Source organism: Zonotrichia albicollis, chromosome 2 (assembly GCF_047830755.1).
Source record: "Zonotrichia albicollis isolate bZonAlb1 chromosome 2, bZonAlb1.hap1, whole genome shotgun sequence".
Classification (NCBI taxonomy): Eukaryota; Metazoa; Chordata; class Aves; order Passeriformes; family Passerellidae; genus Zonotrichia; species Zonotrichia albicollis.
The window spans coordinates 84,974,707-84,989,069 of record NC_133820.1 but is presented as its reverse complement, the minus strand read 5'-3'; the positions used below and the strand labels follow the sequence as shown (position 1 = coordinate 84,989,069).

At 34.0% G+C, this 14,363-nt stretch overlaps 1 long non-coding RNA gene across 1 annotated transcript in view; it reads right to left on the bottom strand.

The window, feature by feature from the left end:
• LOC141728351 (uncharacterized) overlaps positions 1–14,200 on the bottom strand; it is a 54,320-nt gene extending 40,120 nt beyond the window's left edge. Inside the window, exon 1 of the long non-coding RNA XR_012579277.1 lies at positions 11,559–14,200. This is a non-coding gene — a long non-coding RNA (uncharacterized LOC141728351). The remainder of the gene's footprint in view (positions 1–11,558) is intronic.
• Positions 14,201–14,363: the final 163 nt, after the last annotated feature.

The window sequence follows — 14,363 nt, the reverse complement described above, 5'->3', positions numbered from 1 at the left end:
TTTAAGATACAATGCTATTAAAGCTAAAGATTATATTTCTTAGAATATTTCTGAACAAATTATCTCCTTTTTTAAAAGAAGTTTTCTCACTGTTTCAGTCTTCAGAATATTGAGAATTTAAAATCACTGAAAATTTCAGCGTATGAAAGTGCTCTCTTCAAGGGATAGAAAAATGCTAATATTTACTCTGAATTCTTTGGATTCCAATGCATGACTACAACTTCCATGTGCATATATTTTATATGAATGCATGCACACAAACTGCATGTGACTTCATGAATATATTCTTAAATTTATTTTTGTGCAAACAAAAAATGTGTTGGCTATTTTTCCTATCACATGGAGCCATTTAAGACATAACAAATGGAAATAGACAACTAAGGGATATATCAGGACACACATCATCACAGAGTGAAATTAGAATATTAGTGACAGAGAAATAAGCCAGTAGCTACATCCAGCAGCAGCTACTAAAGAAACTTCGTCCCTTTTAAACAAAGCATTGGTAAGAATGTGACCTTGTAATATTCATGCAATATGGGTAGAAGTTTTACAGCTTCTCAGGAAGGATGAAATTACTTCTAGAAAACCAGCATCTGCAGGTTTATGAATAAATGATGGATGATTAGCACCATCACTATTAATCATAGACCGTTCTCCTTGGCCACAAAGAACTATTAGAAAATTGTAGAAGCCATGTTTTTGAACTAGTACATTGTTTATGTAAATGTGAGATTGCTCAACATTGAGACTAATCACCAATAAAAGACTTGATCTCAGCCACAGTTAAGTCAGAAGGTTGCTATTTAAATAGGAGGATCTGCTTCTATGCTAAGTGATCCTTGTCCACAATGTCAGTTAAGTGGCACAATTCATGTACAAGTATGAACACTTCACATGTATAACAAGATTTCAGGAGGGTTTTGTTTTGCTTTTCTTTAAATATTCTCTTCACATTTTTTGATGCACTTGTTATTTCATGCTGGAACCAGGAGATTTTTATGCGTGAAATGGTTTTTTGATGTTTGTTTTAAAATTAATCAGTCTGGAATAAAGTGGTTGGTTATAGTTAAAATAGTGGAAGTCTGGTGGTATGCTCTATCTGTCATGGTTTAAACAATAACAATGTTTACATTCCCAATTCTTAAGCCAGTTGCAGATACAAGAAATTAATTATAGGATATGCAGTTCATTCTGTCCTGTAGTGAAACAGTCATTCACTACCTCTTCAGCATAACTAAGGAAAGTAAGTGGGATATATATGATGGTAGGGATAATACTGTTCACTTTTATTAAATACTCTGACATCTTGTCCAGCAAGTTTCTTTAAGGCAGGAAACGGTTTATTCTTTATTGGAAGCAGAGGACAAAACTTCCAGCATGTAACACTACAGATGTTTTATTCATATGAGGAAATTATACTGATTGAAAGATTCACAGTAGAAAAAACTGATACTTGAAACTCTGAAATTAGTTTTTGAACACTAAAATTTTAGCTGAGTGATGGGTTCTTGTTTTTATTAAATCTGGATCTCTGGTCATAAAGAATAGGAGAGCCTCCTGCATTAAGAAAAAAATTAAATTCTAGAGTGTATAAAACATGAGTGCCATTGTGAAGTGTCAATGGATAATTTTGACCAGTGGTGGGATCCATGTCATCAATTGCTTTAAAACTACCACTTTGTTCTTTAAGACAAAATGGTGTGAGGGGTTTGAAAACCAAAACACTTGATTCATGACTGCATGCAATTTTACGCGTTGCATGACTTCCCCTTTCTGTGTGAGAGAGCCCAGAATCCAGAAGAATAATTGGGCAGATCAGGACAGTCATTCCAGTTCTGCATTATGTAGACCTGAGAAAGGGTTTTAGGATTCCTTCACAGACTCTCAGGTTCTTCCTTTTCTGCATTCCCTAATGAGTTCCCTATCTGTAAGACTGGAAACAGAATACTTCCTTGGTGACCAGGCCATTCAAATTGCACTAATGTTGTCTATTTTGAGTTCTCCTTTTTCAGTGCTCTGTATCTTCTTATTCAGGACACCTCTGGAAGTTTGCTCTTCTTATGGTCAACAGGTTGTTTCTACAGTTTGTATGACTATGCCCCTGATCACACAAAAACTGTTCGGTATTAGTTCTGTTGTTTGGGACAGGTGGCCAAGCATATTTCTCCTACTTTTTATGAAACAACAGGTTAGTTATTTTGTCTATTACAGCAAAAGTTCAAGGACAGGATAAGCAGACCTTGATACACCTGCAAAGAACTTAGTCTACTGATACAAGAATAACTATGCAGTACAATGTGTGCTGTGTACTGCTAGTTACTGTAGAACTGTGGTCTCTTGCAGTACTTGGGGATCTCAGCGGCATTTTTGTTGTATTCACAATTTAATTAAACCAACACTCTCTGGGGATGTGGAGGTCAGAAAGTCTGAAAGAAATAGAAAAATTCAAGATGTGAAATATATATATATAAAGAGCAAAATGCCATCATTTCTTTTCTATATGCAAGCTCAAATAGTTTGTGTACAGCTGTAGATTTCATAGCTTAATTTCTCTTCAGATGCAACAGAACAAATATCAAAGAGGTAGGTAATATAATAAAATGTAGCCTTGTTTTAAGTTGTGAAAATATGTTTATCAAACTAAGCCTGTAATCAAGAATTCTTCTATTTCTTTTTTTTTCTGTAGTTCTAAAGAACTAGAAAGAGTCCTGTAAAAAGAATGCACAAAAAGTGTGCAGAAAAAGCAATTGAATGAGGGTTTTCAACAATTTTGTTTGTTGTTTGATCTGACAATAAATCTCAGATACACACAGAATTTAGAGTTTTGCAGTCCACACATTTAGCACGAACTGAATAATATACTCTAAATTTTCTTGATTTTCATGCTTATCTTCCAAAATTGGACAACCACAGCAAAACATGTGTCCAAATATACAAACCCCATTTACCTCCTTTGCCCTCACTAGCTGAGTTTGCACCAAGCCAGCACAAAACAGAATACTGTTTAGAGTAGCATTCCTCTGATGCTATGCAAAATTCTGTTTTGACCTTAACAAGTTCTTTAAAACATGAGCTCAAAGTGTAAAGCAAAGTACATTTATATATGGCAATGTCAGTTTTCTTGGTTACACCATGTCATGTCCCCTATTCTTTCTTTTTAAGGAGGGTATCATAATACTGTATTTTGTGTTTTGTATCTCAGTGTTTCAGCTGGCATATTTTTCTACTAAAAGTTTTATTTAAGTGTGTTTAATTTGCTGATTCTTAAAGGCATTAAGACTTCTACTGGAACATATCAGTTAAAATTATTTTCTTACTGCTTTTATCCTTTAACTAATGACTTGGAACCTACTTTTGAATTCCTTAGCTCTAACAATTAGCTGTAGAAAGGTGAAGGGTCATAGTCTCTGAATATCTGAGATGGTATAGTGGTGAATTTTAAAGACTAGTATTTCTTCTTGCTTTACTAATACAATATACACCTTCAGCTACAAATCAGGTCTCCTCATGCAGCTTCTAGAGACTTGCAAAAAAAGTAGGTGCTGAACTCCTAAGTCTGAGTTGTAAATTACATATGGCTGTCATAGTTTACCTGTAAGTGAATTACCTAGTAGTTGAGAAATTAGTTTGCTATCCAGATTTTCTGAATAATTATTGGAAAACTAATTTTAATTCTAAAGAAGCCATATATTCTAAAATAAGAGTAATTACTGAGGCAACTGCTGCAGGCTAAGGGACAAATTCAGGTGGTAAAATATACATATATAGTGTGATTTGAGGTCTTGCCTCGCTATGTTATTACAGCAGGTCTTCCAGTTGTTGCTTCAGAAGGTTCGTGTTATGTCTATCAGACCTGTAGAGACATTTCAAGTACCTCATTACATCTAAAATTGTACTAAATTCCTGTACTTAGGTACCTGACTTGTTTACTTTTAGATAATAAATTCTATATCATGTTAATTCTCTCCTTGTCATGTTAATTCTCTCCTTTTTCTCATTCAATTTTAAAGTCAAAATATCTAGTTGTTCAGCTCATGTCAAAGTCAAGCACCTCCTCTTAGTGTCACAAAGAAAGACGTTGAGATAGAGCAGATGCACATGCCTGATCTCTGATCTTTCCTGGCTTGTTTGTCCAATATTGATGAAAAGTCTTCTTTGCACTACATTTTCCCAGCAACCTCAGTGGTCTGGGACTCCTGAAGATCATTTTACAATAAAGACCAATGTGAAAAAGGTATTGCTTACCTTGGCCTTTTCCTTAAATTTCGTCAAATAACATTCTGTGTCATTCAGCAGCCAGTCCACATTTTCCTTGATGTTTGTTTTGCTCCTGATAAACCTATCCACCAAAGGGGTTGTTGCTTCTATTCATAACATAACCCGCCAGACTGTATACCAGGTGAGTTTTGATTTTCCTGACCCTGTACCTGACCACTCAGTGTCTGTATTCCTGGGTGAGTTAAATCTTTATTGACAGCCTATAAGCTTCCTTTTATGTCTGAGTTTTGCCATGAGATCCCTGTTCACCACCATGAACTCTGCCAAGGTCTACTGTCACATTTCCCTGACTTTCTGTATCTTTGGGTTGGGGGAAACAATGCTTGAAAAACATTAATTTGTATGGGTGCATTTGGAATAACATTGGAAGTTTCAAACTGACTTCATTAATTTTGAGAATACATAATAGTCAAATCATTGATATACAAAATACAGCCCTCTTGAAGGGAATTAGAGTTTTGTTTGCACCTTCATTTCTGAGTTTTATTTTGAAGAGCAGGGATTTCATTCAGTAACAGGCCTAGTCTGGGCACATTATTATAAGAATTTTTTTCCTCTTTCATTGAAGTCTATCTGCCAGTCAGTTTCCATTATAAATCAATTATGTTTGCAGTGAAAGATGTAGCTGTCTTGTCTTCATATATCATCTTATATCTAAACTATGAGAAAATCATAATTTTGAAAGGGATGCAGAATTTGAGAAAGGATTTGACTTTTTTAAAGACTGCTGATAGACATTCTATTAGCAGTATTATATTGACTTTTCTCTTAGTTATGAGGGGATAATCTGTTAGTTCAACAATTCAGGTCAGTTCTAGGAATATCACTGTCTTTGTAATCAATGACATTTTCACTGGCTGCCATAGGAAAGACTAATATATCTGTGATGATGTGCAAAAAGGAAAATTACAACTGCTCTCAACTCTTATAAAATCTGATGATGGACACATTATAAAGGGTCTAAATCAAATTTTTTTTTTATGATTGCAAAATTATGACTCTGACAATTGGTCAGGTACAGACAGCTCTGCTATTTATTGCTGCCTGTTAAATATATCATCATTTCCCACAAAAAGATTTTATTATAATTTTTCTTAAATCTCATTCTGGGATTACATATTTCAATTTATTTCAGAATGGCAACTCTTAAATTTTTGAGAAGAAATTATTCTCTTCTGACCTTGACTTTCTAAATGTCTAAATAGCTGCTTAGGAAAGAGATTGCAGAAGAAGAGTAGAGAGCTGTTTCCTATGGAGTTTATTAGTAAGTGGCATTCAAACTTATATAATGAAACATATATTTAAAATGCTGATAGAAAACATCTAAGGGTACCATTCAGTTCTAGACTGCAGATACATGTGCTATAGATGCTTACATGTAGACACAGAAATGACTGTCAATATACAAAGAAAATATTAACATATGTTTACATTGTAGTTACTGGACTACTAACAAGTCGTGATTCAAGTGCACACACATAAAAATCTGTTACTATCTGAGATATTCTGGAATACTTGTGTGGTTAAATTGTGACTCAGGAAATCACTATTTTTAATACCTCTTATGCATATAACAATCCCACACAGAGGTCTCAGATACACTGGACAGCTAATCAGCTATTTCCTTTGGCCAAATTGAGATCTGTAAGGCTAAGAACAAATTATATAAACAACATTATATAAGCAACATTTAAAGACATATCTTAGTTCTTATGCACACCAATTAAACCAACCAGCCTCTTCAATGAAGTAACATATTTATTTTAATGTATATGCTAAATTATTAGGTATTGCTAGATAGATTTCTTTCAATTTCAGATACCTAGGTGTGTTTGTACATATATTTAAGTTGTAAATACACATACACATAAAATGCATTTAAAAAATCCTGAGAGGAGGCATATTTTTTTTTTCTTTTAACTAACAAAGCAGGCAAGCTCCTCATAAAATATAAAATTAGGCCAAAGACCAGTATTGTCATAAAACTCTATGGGGATAAACTTTTTTTTCCTTTTGGTATTTTATTTATATTACCCATTATGTGATGTGGATTTGTATATATATTTATGTATTTATTTATATTTAATTGAAGCTAGTTTTCTCAAAACTTGCTATCACTTCTAAGAACAATGCTAAACAGATTTTCACTGACTATTCAGATACTTAATTTCCACTGAAATCAGAAGCCATGTTCTCATATTTTGTACTTAGATAATTGAGGGTTGTAGACGAGAACTGAAGCCCTGACTCTAGAGAGTGGGAATAATAGTACTGCTTTATCTCAGAGACCTGTGAAAAGACACATATCATGAGGTGTATTAATGAAGCATTCAGATGTTGAAGCCAGTGCCATAAAGGTCGATACGAAAATTATTAGTCCCATCTTTTAACAAGACTGAATAGTGCAGACTAAATAATAGTAACTGGTGCCAACTATGCAGTGATGGAGAACAAAAAAAAAAAGCCTCTCATTAGATGATCATAATCTAGAGTGTATAGGAGGAGTAGAAGCATATCTTTTGCTGGGAGATGTAAAAGAATAGGTGGTTCTGTGATTAAAGAATGAACTCTGCTGCATGTAGTTAGGGAGAGCAATTACATTGCATGTATCCATGTGTGCATATTTGTATCTTCCAAATTTTGTCATTTTCTAACTCTTCAGTGTGTGAAAGAATGACCTCAGTGTGGATCTATTTTGATAAAGGCTCCCTCTGTCTGTGTTATGTATAGACACAAGAGGATCTCAGGATTGTAGATGATGAGGATAGGACTCTGAGAAAAGACTATTGCTTTAGAATTCTCAGTGCTAAAGGCACACAATCAAGACCATACTTTAAACAAGACAGGACATCTTCATGCTGTGTATGCTGTGGTTCTTGTTATTTTGCCCTTTCTTGATAAGAAATGACAAACATTCCAGAGGAAAATGTAGTATTATAGACTGTATTAAAATAAGTCACAGGCTTTTAAGTTCATATTGAGCCAAATACTGGATCATGCATTAATATATTAATGTAATTAATTTTCAAAATCCGGACCCTAAATTTTAGAACACAAGTGGCTAAACAGTAGCATATAAAGACTTGTACTTTTTTTTTAATAGATCAACAGATATTTTGGTGAAAGGAGTTCAAAAGTAAAATTGCTAAACTTATGACAAATATTCTTCCTAGAAGTGAGCTGTAAGCAAAGCCAAGAAATGAAAAGAAATAATTTAGAAAACGGAGAGAGAAAAATAAATAAAACATAGAGCAAAGTCATAGAGTACAATTAAGTACTTTCCAACCATTTCTACTAAAAGTTTAAAAGATTTTTGGTAAGAATTTTAAGTAGGGTTTGCAAGTAAGCATAATGCTGTCACACTCACATATTTATAATTTAGAATAAAAATATATCCACTTTCTCCTCAGTGGTCCAACAATGATCAAGATATTGACCAATTACTTGTTACTAACTCATCATCCTCATCATCATCATCATCATCATTATTATTATTATTACTATTACTATTACTATTTTATTATACTAAAAGTCGATAAGCAGCAGTATTTCACAAAAAAACTTTAAGAATGCTGTCATTTGAGTAACAGTGTTCAGAATACATAGGTCTGAACATGGGCAACCGGGATACTTTTACTGCTTTCATCTTTAAATATTCATGACAAGAGAGAAAACCTGTGTACAAAGAGGAAAGAAAAGAAGAAGAAACATATTATATTTATTAGACTGTCTTGCTTCATTTCTTTCTCTTTTCAATGTGCTGTGGGATCTCTGGTTGCAGTCTGATGCCTTGTCATATTTCATTAGCCCAGGGTTTCTAATTCAGTTTTCTCATCTTTAAAACTGTCATCAGGTGATATAATATTTATTTTTCAGAACTTCATTAGATTTTTCCAGGCTTGGTGAAGCGTCATTTTAATCTTTTAAAGATAGTGATTAAGAAAAATGATTGATTAAAAAATCACTTAAGCTCCTACATAAATTTTTGTTTAATAGGACACATATACACTGTATTTTTGAATCATTAATCCCGCAGCCACTTAAATTGAAACAACATTAATATTCCAGGTTATTTCTCTGAGAGCCAATCAAAGTTATGGTTGCACTTCTCAGGGTGAGACTTTTCCCTGATCCACAGGTGTCAAACAGTGATAATAAATGTGGGTGTTTTGTAATCTCTTCAAATAAATATTTTATTCAATCTACATGGATATATTAATTTTGATGGTATTCTTTACTGCATTATTTTTTAGCAGCACTGTCCATTTAGTATAGGGCTTTGCTCTATTTAGAGACATTCTATTCTGACTATAATTCAAGTTGTCTGTTCTGTTTTTTAAGAGCCACAACCTTGGATGAGTCAAATGAAAAGATGATTTTCATATCTATAAATTTGAATTCTACCAACATCAATCCTAAAATACAGCTAGATCATATCTTTAGCCCTAAAACCTTGAGCTAGAATACACCTAGAAAAAATAAGTAATATGATAGTTTCAAAAATGACTATTAAATAAGTCTACATAAAATATTTAGCTGACCTTAAAACTAATGCACCAAACTGAGTACACTACTCAAAGGGTAAATGTTTTTTTCTCTGCTTCTGTTGTGAATTCCTAAGCAATGAAAGGAAAGCAAATAAATACTAGTGGAAATAGTCCTTATAAAGGTGAAATTGCTTTAATTTAAAGATAAACATTTAAGAATTTGAGAAAGGTTATTCAGTCAATGAATAATTGAAGAGTTTATTACCTTAAAAGTGGAATAGGTAGACTTTTCATATTGTTTCCAGACTTCCTGTTATCATTTTGGTTACAACCTTTAGAAAATGGCATTATTGACTCCCAAGAATGTCCACTTCAAGTTAACAGTTTCTTTTATCATAAGAAATAGTGCTTTAGAGAACTATTGGAATAAAATGGCCATACTTTAAAATGAACTGCTGAAGAAATTGGTATAGCTGTTGTTGGCAAAAGTACCATTTGTGCTGACATTGTGTGGAACATTCATACAGCTGTGAAAGATCCTGCAGCTTGCTTAATTAAGTGAGGAACATTATGATCATTTTTAGTTCACAGTGCAGAACTGCAGAATTCTCATACAGGCAGTGTGGTATGTCTCTCATTAAACATCTACTGGAAGAGACATACTGAATTTTATGGTGGTTTCTGACTTATGAGAAGCATTTTTAGATCTTCTGTAAGTTCATGTACAGAACATCCTGGTACAAAATATTCCACTTAAAACTATTCATGAATCCCTCTTCAGTGCCATCAAATAAGTCCAATATATTATAAAAATTTGTCACTGGACTGGAAGATTTAGAAATTAGGACATGTACTGTGAGTTAAAATGTGTAAATTTGAATTTTTCAGGATTTTTTTTTTCTAAATTGCATTACATCTGTTACTTGCCCTGAGTTCTTCTAGTCCTCTATATTATTCCTATAACTACTTGGCAATTAAATATTTAGAGTATTTTACAGGACTTTTTTTTTTAATTCCTTTTTTTTTAAAGTTTCTAGTTATAGTTTAATTTTCTAGTGTATAAGTAAAACAGTTTTTAGAAAACAAAGTTCTTTATGGCCAGTAAATAATTTTATAACTTTTTCAAATATTTGTGATCCATTCCTACCATTTCAGACATACAGATGCATGTTCAATACATATGGCAGTATGTTCAAAGAGACATCTGGTTAAAAATCCTACTTGTCTCAATCCTGTAGCACCTATACCAACAATACACTATAAGTATTGGTTTGAGTGAGAAAAATCTCCTCTATTTATTTTTCCATTATTTGAACACATTCAAAAAAATGTCCTTAGTAGGACTGGAAAATGATTGTAAAAACATTTTTCCTATTAAAAAAAAAAAAAAAAAAAAAGAAAAAAAAAAAGCCAAGGTGTTTTTTTCATTAAAATGTAGATTATGTAAATTCAAGCGCATCCTAGTATTTTTACAACCTGTACCTCAATTGTGACTTTCAGTTGGATAATATTAGTTTTTTGTTGGAAATACTTTCTTGGTAATATCTTCAGGGCATGGAATTTTTCCTCAATTTTCTTTTATAAAAAAACCTTTGTTATATTCTGCTGTAAAACAAGAATTATGAAATGAGGTATATGACCTTACAGCAGTATTTTTGACTGTGGCTCATTTTTTATTAAGCCATACCTAAGCAATTGTCAATCCTTCGCCCTTCTGCAGCTAGTGTATTTAAAAGGAGCAGAGTTTCTACTCTCTTATGTGTTTACCGTGTTTTACAAGTCTTATTATAATGCAGAGAGTCTTCTGAAAACTTGAATAATGTCCTTCTTGAAACACATCTTTTCCATTACTGTTACAGAAGTTACATTTAGATTGGCAAATTAAATGGCACTGAGACTTATTGTTGTGGGGCAGCCTGAATTAATTCTGTTAAACACATTTCAAAACAGGGTGGATTTACACAAATGTCTGTTGGGATAATATTTCTTACTCTAAGCCAATTCTAAACTCATGGAAAATATTGACTGGGAGAATTGGACTGAGCAAAATCCCTGACAGACACTCTTCTAACCTTTGAAGAGTGTGTGTATGCTTAAGTTCCTGTACTGGGCAACATTCCCTGACAATGTTTATCAGAGATATCTGATGGCATAAGTGAGCAGGTTGGCATTTTAAAACACAATATTAAAGTGAGGCACAGAGCTTTGAAGATTAGTCTGTTGTCAGTTGGTTTAAATAAGACAGCAGATTTTCTCTTAGGAGAAGCAAAAACAGTTTTGGCAGTATAGTTAAAAGCTTATGATTTGTTGTTTTTCTGAGAGGCTGCATCATAGAAAGTAAAAAAGAAAAGCAAATTTGTCACAAAAAAAAAAAAAAAAAAATTGTGTTTCCAGGTTGACAGTAGCTGAACACAAGCATCAGGCATCAGGGACCTGGAGAGGAAAGGAGGAAGTTCCAGCTGAAATGCAAGACAGGCTCTGTGTGGGAGAAGAGAGGTAGCATGAGTATTTTTAGGTCTATAAAGACACTTGTGTTGTTTAAAGAAGGATATCAAAATGGTAAAAATGATAACACAATGTCAGGGTCCATCCTAGTGGACAGATGACCTGATGGTTCATAGGAATGATCTCAGAGTGCAAAAACCAACACAGTACAAGGGGATTTGCAGTGATAATCAAATCAAATGCAGTTTTATTGAAATAACTACAGCCAAAATGCGATAGAGGGATTAAGGGAGAGAAAAAGATGGAGAAAGAGAGAAAGAGGGGGGGGAGAGGGGATATAGCTACCAACGCAGAGACGAAGTCCTTTGGTCCAGTCCAGCCGAGGGCCCGCCTGCTACGCTGGGGAGATCTCCAAGGCTCTAGCTAACTCAGAGGTTTTTATTACTGAAAATTGTGAGGGGGGGGGGAGAAACAGATACAATAGGGAACAGATGTAACAGGCAGTCCATGTTCTCAGCAGTAAATGAGAGCCATTGTTTTCTTGCTCCAGTGGTCACAACTTGCAGGCAAACATCTCGCTTCGGTCAGCTTGCTTCCCCCACACACCTCCCCTGGGCTGAGGGTTTCAGGCCCAGCCCTTGGAAGGAGCAGAGGGGCCTTTCAGGAGTTTCATGTCTCAGTCTGTCTGTCACGGTGGTTGTAAAACAGGTGAGGGTCTTCTGTGGGAGACCACCTGGAACTCAGGAGAAGTCCAGCCAGGCCGAGAGGTGGGACAGCTTCCAGAGCTGCTATTGTGGCAAACGGGACATGGTGCCCTCTCCTTAGCATACAGCAAACACTCCTGTGAAAACAATAGCTCAACACTGAGCTTTCAGGTCTCAGGGCCCGTGGCGTGTGAATTTTCTCCTTCAGAGACAGATATTTTAGACAGGGGGGCTCTTCTCTTCAGTGGTCTCCCAAGGACGATAGTGAGGCAGAGGAGGGAAAATTCAGACATACTCTCACACACAATAAGGCTGAGTTCCCATTGGTTAAAATAAAATTCTTCTTACAGTTATATCTCATTAAGCACACTGATTAATGGTGTGCTGGTGGGAAGCACCAGTAAAACTTGCAGTTCTTGTGTTTGTGCATTTCAAAAAAGTTGAGAGAGATACAATTGTACTGTGCTTCAATCAGACCTGGTTTAATCTGGAATGTTACTTGCCCATCCCACTGTGTACTGATGACATGGATCTTCCAGTCTTATACTTCACAGTAGGATGCTTGCTTGGAAAGCTGGTCATGGATTTAAGGATGAAGAGAACAGTGCTCTGGTAATGGCATACACTACACACAAGTGGGGCAGCTTTCAAGTACTTTCTAATGTAGTTTACATAAAATAACACAAAGCACTAAGATGTGTCTTGAGATACACAGAGTTTTGTAGAGATGGGACACAGGATTCAATTTCCCCTAAAGCACAAAATAATTTTCAGTATTCCTCTCAGGACAGAGGGAAGGAGTCAGTGTGCTAGACAGACAAAATGTCAGATAAAAAACATGACTTTTTTACAAAATAAGATTTCAGAAAAGAAAATTATGGAAACAATATTATACTTTTAAATAATTCTAGAAAGACAAATAAACCGTAGTCTTAAATATTTTCCTTCTACTTTTAACAAGGCACAATTATTTAAAACCCTTAAAAGAATAGGCTGTCACTTAGGTAATGCAGAGATTCTATTTCCCTGTACCACTAAATTAAAATGTACCTACAAATGTAAACCGAACCACAGAGGATATTAAAATGCTGCAAATAAAGCTGCACTAATGTACTTAGCATTTGATTTTGTTACCACAAATGACACTAGTTCAAAGGAAGTGCAATATATAATGGTAACAGCAAAATTAGATATTTAAAAAAAAATGTAATACTTATATCCATTTATAATAAGTACTTTTTCACATTGAGAATTTTGAATGCTGAGTTATTTACTTGTGCTATTGATCCAGATAGTGATGACTTTCAGTTTCTTGCCCCAGGAAGCAACAGGTAAGATCTGGGCGTCCAAATGCCTATGGGCAATGAGAGACTGCCTCAGATCTCAGATTTATAAACTTCCCACGTATGAAATTGCTTCCTCATCCATGTCTTTCGCCTCTAAACTTATTTTTCCAATCTTTTTGCCATGTTAATATTAAAATTGTGTCTTAGAATGGTTGAAAAATCACTCTGAAATTAAGAAGATACATGATCATTAGGGTTTTTTTCTTTATGTTCATTCACTGTATGTTTTTACTTAAAATAAAACAGAAACTAGAATTTTTTCTCCATTTCATTCAATTTATCTTTCTACAATATAATTGTTACAGATGAAGTCAACACAAACTGGGATATAATATTTACCAATAATGTAATGGGTTGCATGGATTTATAAAGAAGCAGACATTTCATCTGATAGATTGAAAATATTGTTAAGCTTTTTTAAATTATAAAATTATTTTATTTTTAATCCAGTTATATATCTAAACAACATGAGCAATGTCTTCCTTCTCTGGCAGAACTATTCTACAGTACTGTGAACTGCTTTTTTATCTCTGTAAACATACATATGCTATACATTAAAAGCTGAATCAAAGTAAAATCAGTAAATATATTTCAATCAGTAAAAGAAAATATCTTAAATTTTAACTGAAATGTTAATATTTCTTCTTTTGAGGTGGAAGCTTTGGATGCTTTCTACCTTCAAGCTTTTTCTGTCATCTGCTTTCATCTTCCAGGTGCATAAATTTCTTGTGATGGGAATAGTGATGCACTTGGAATTATATTGTAGACTAGTCAGGAGGATAGAACAGAAGAGAATGTTGACCTATTATGTAGTTAGCTACTCCCTGTAAGCAGTCACACTTTCACTTTAGGGTCCTATGATATTTTAAAAATCCTTACTTTATTCCTTTTTTTTCACTGGCTGTTGTTTTGGTGTGTTTTTTTGTTTTTTTTTTTTTTTTTTTGGTTTGGTTTAGTTTTTTTGTTAATTCTTGGAATGAAAAAATTGTTTGCTAGCGGAAATTATTTAATCTCTCAAAAATTATCTTTGTCAATCTCTTCTAGATTCCTGATCTCTCATGTTCTGAGTACTTTGTCATAATTATGAAGACCAGTTGTTT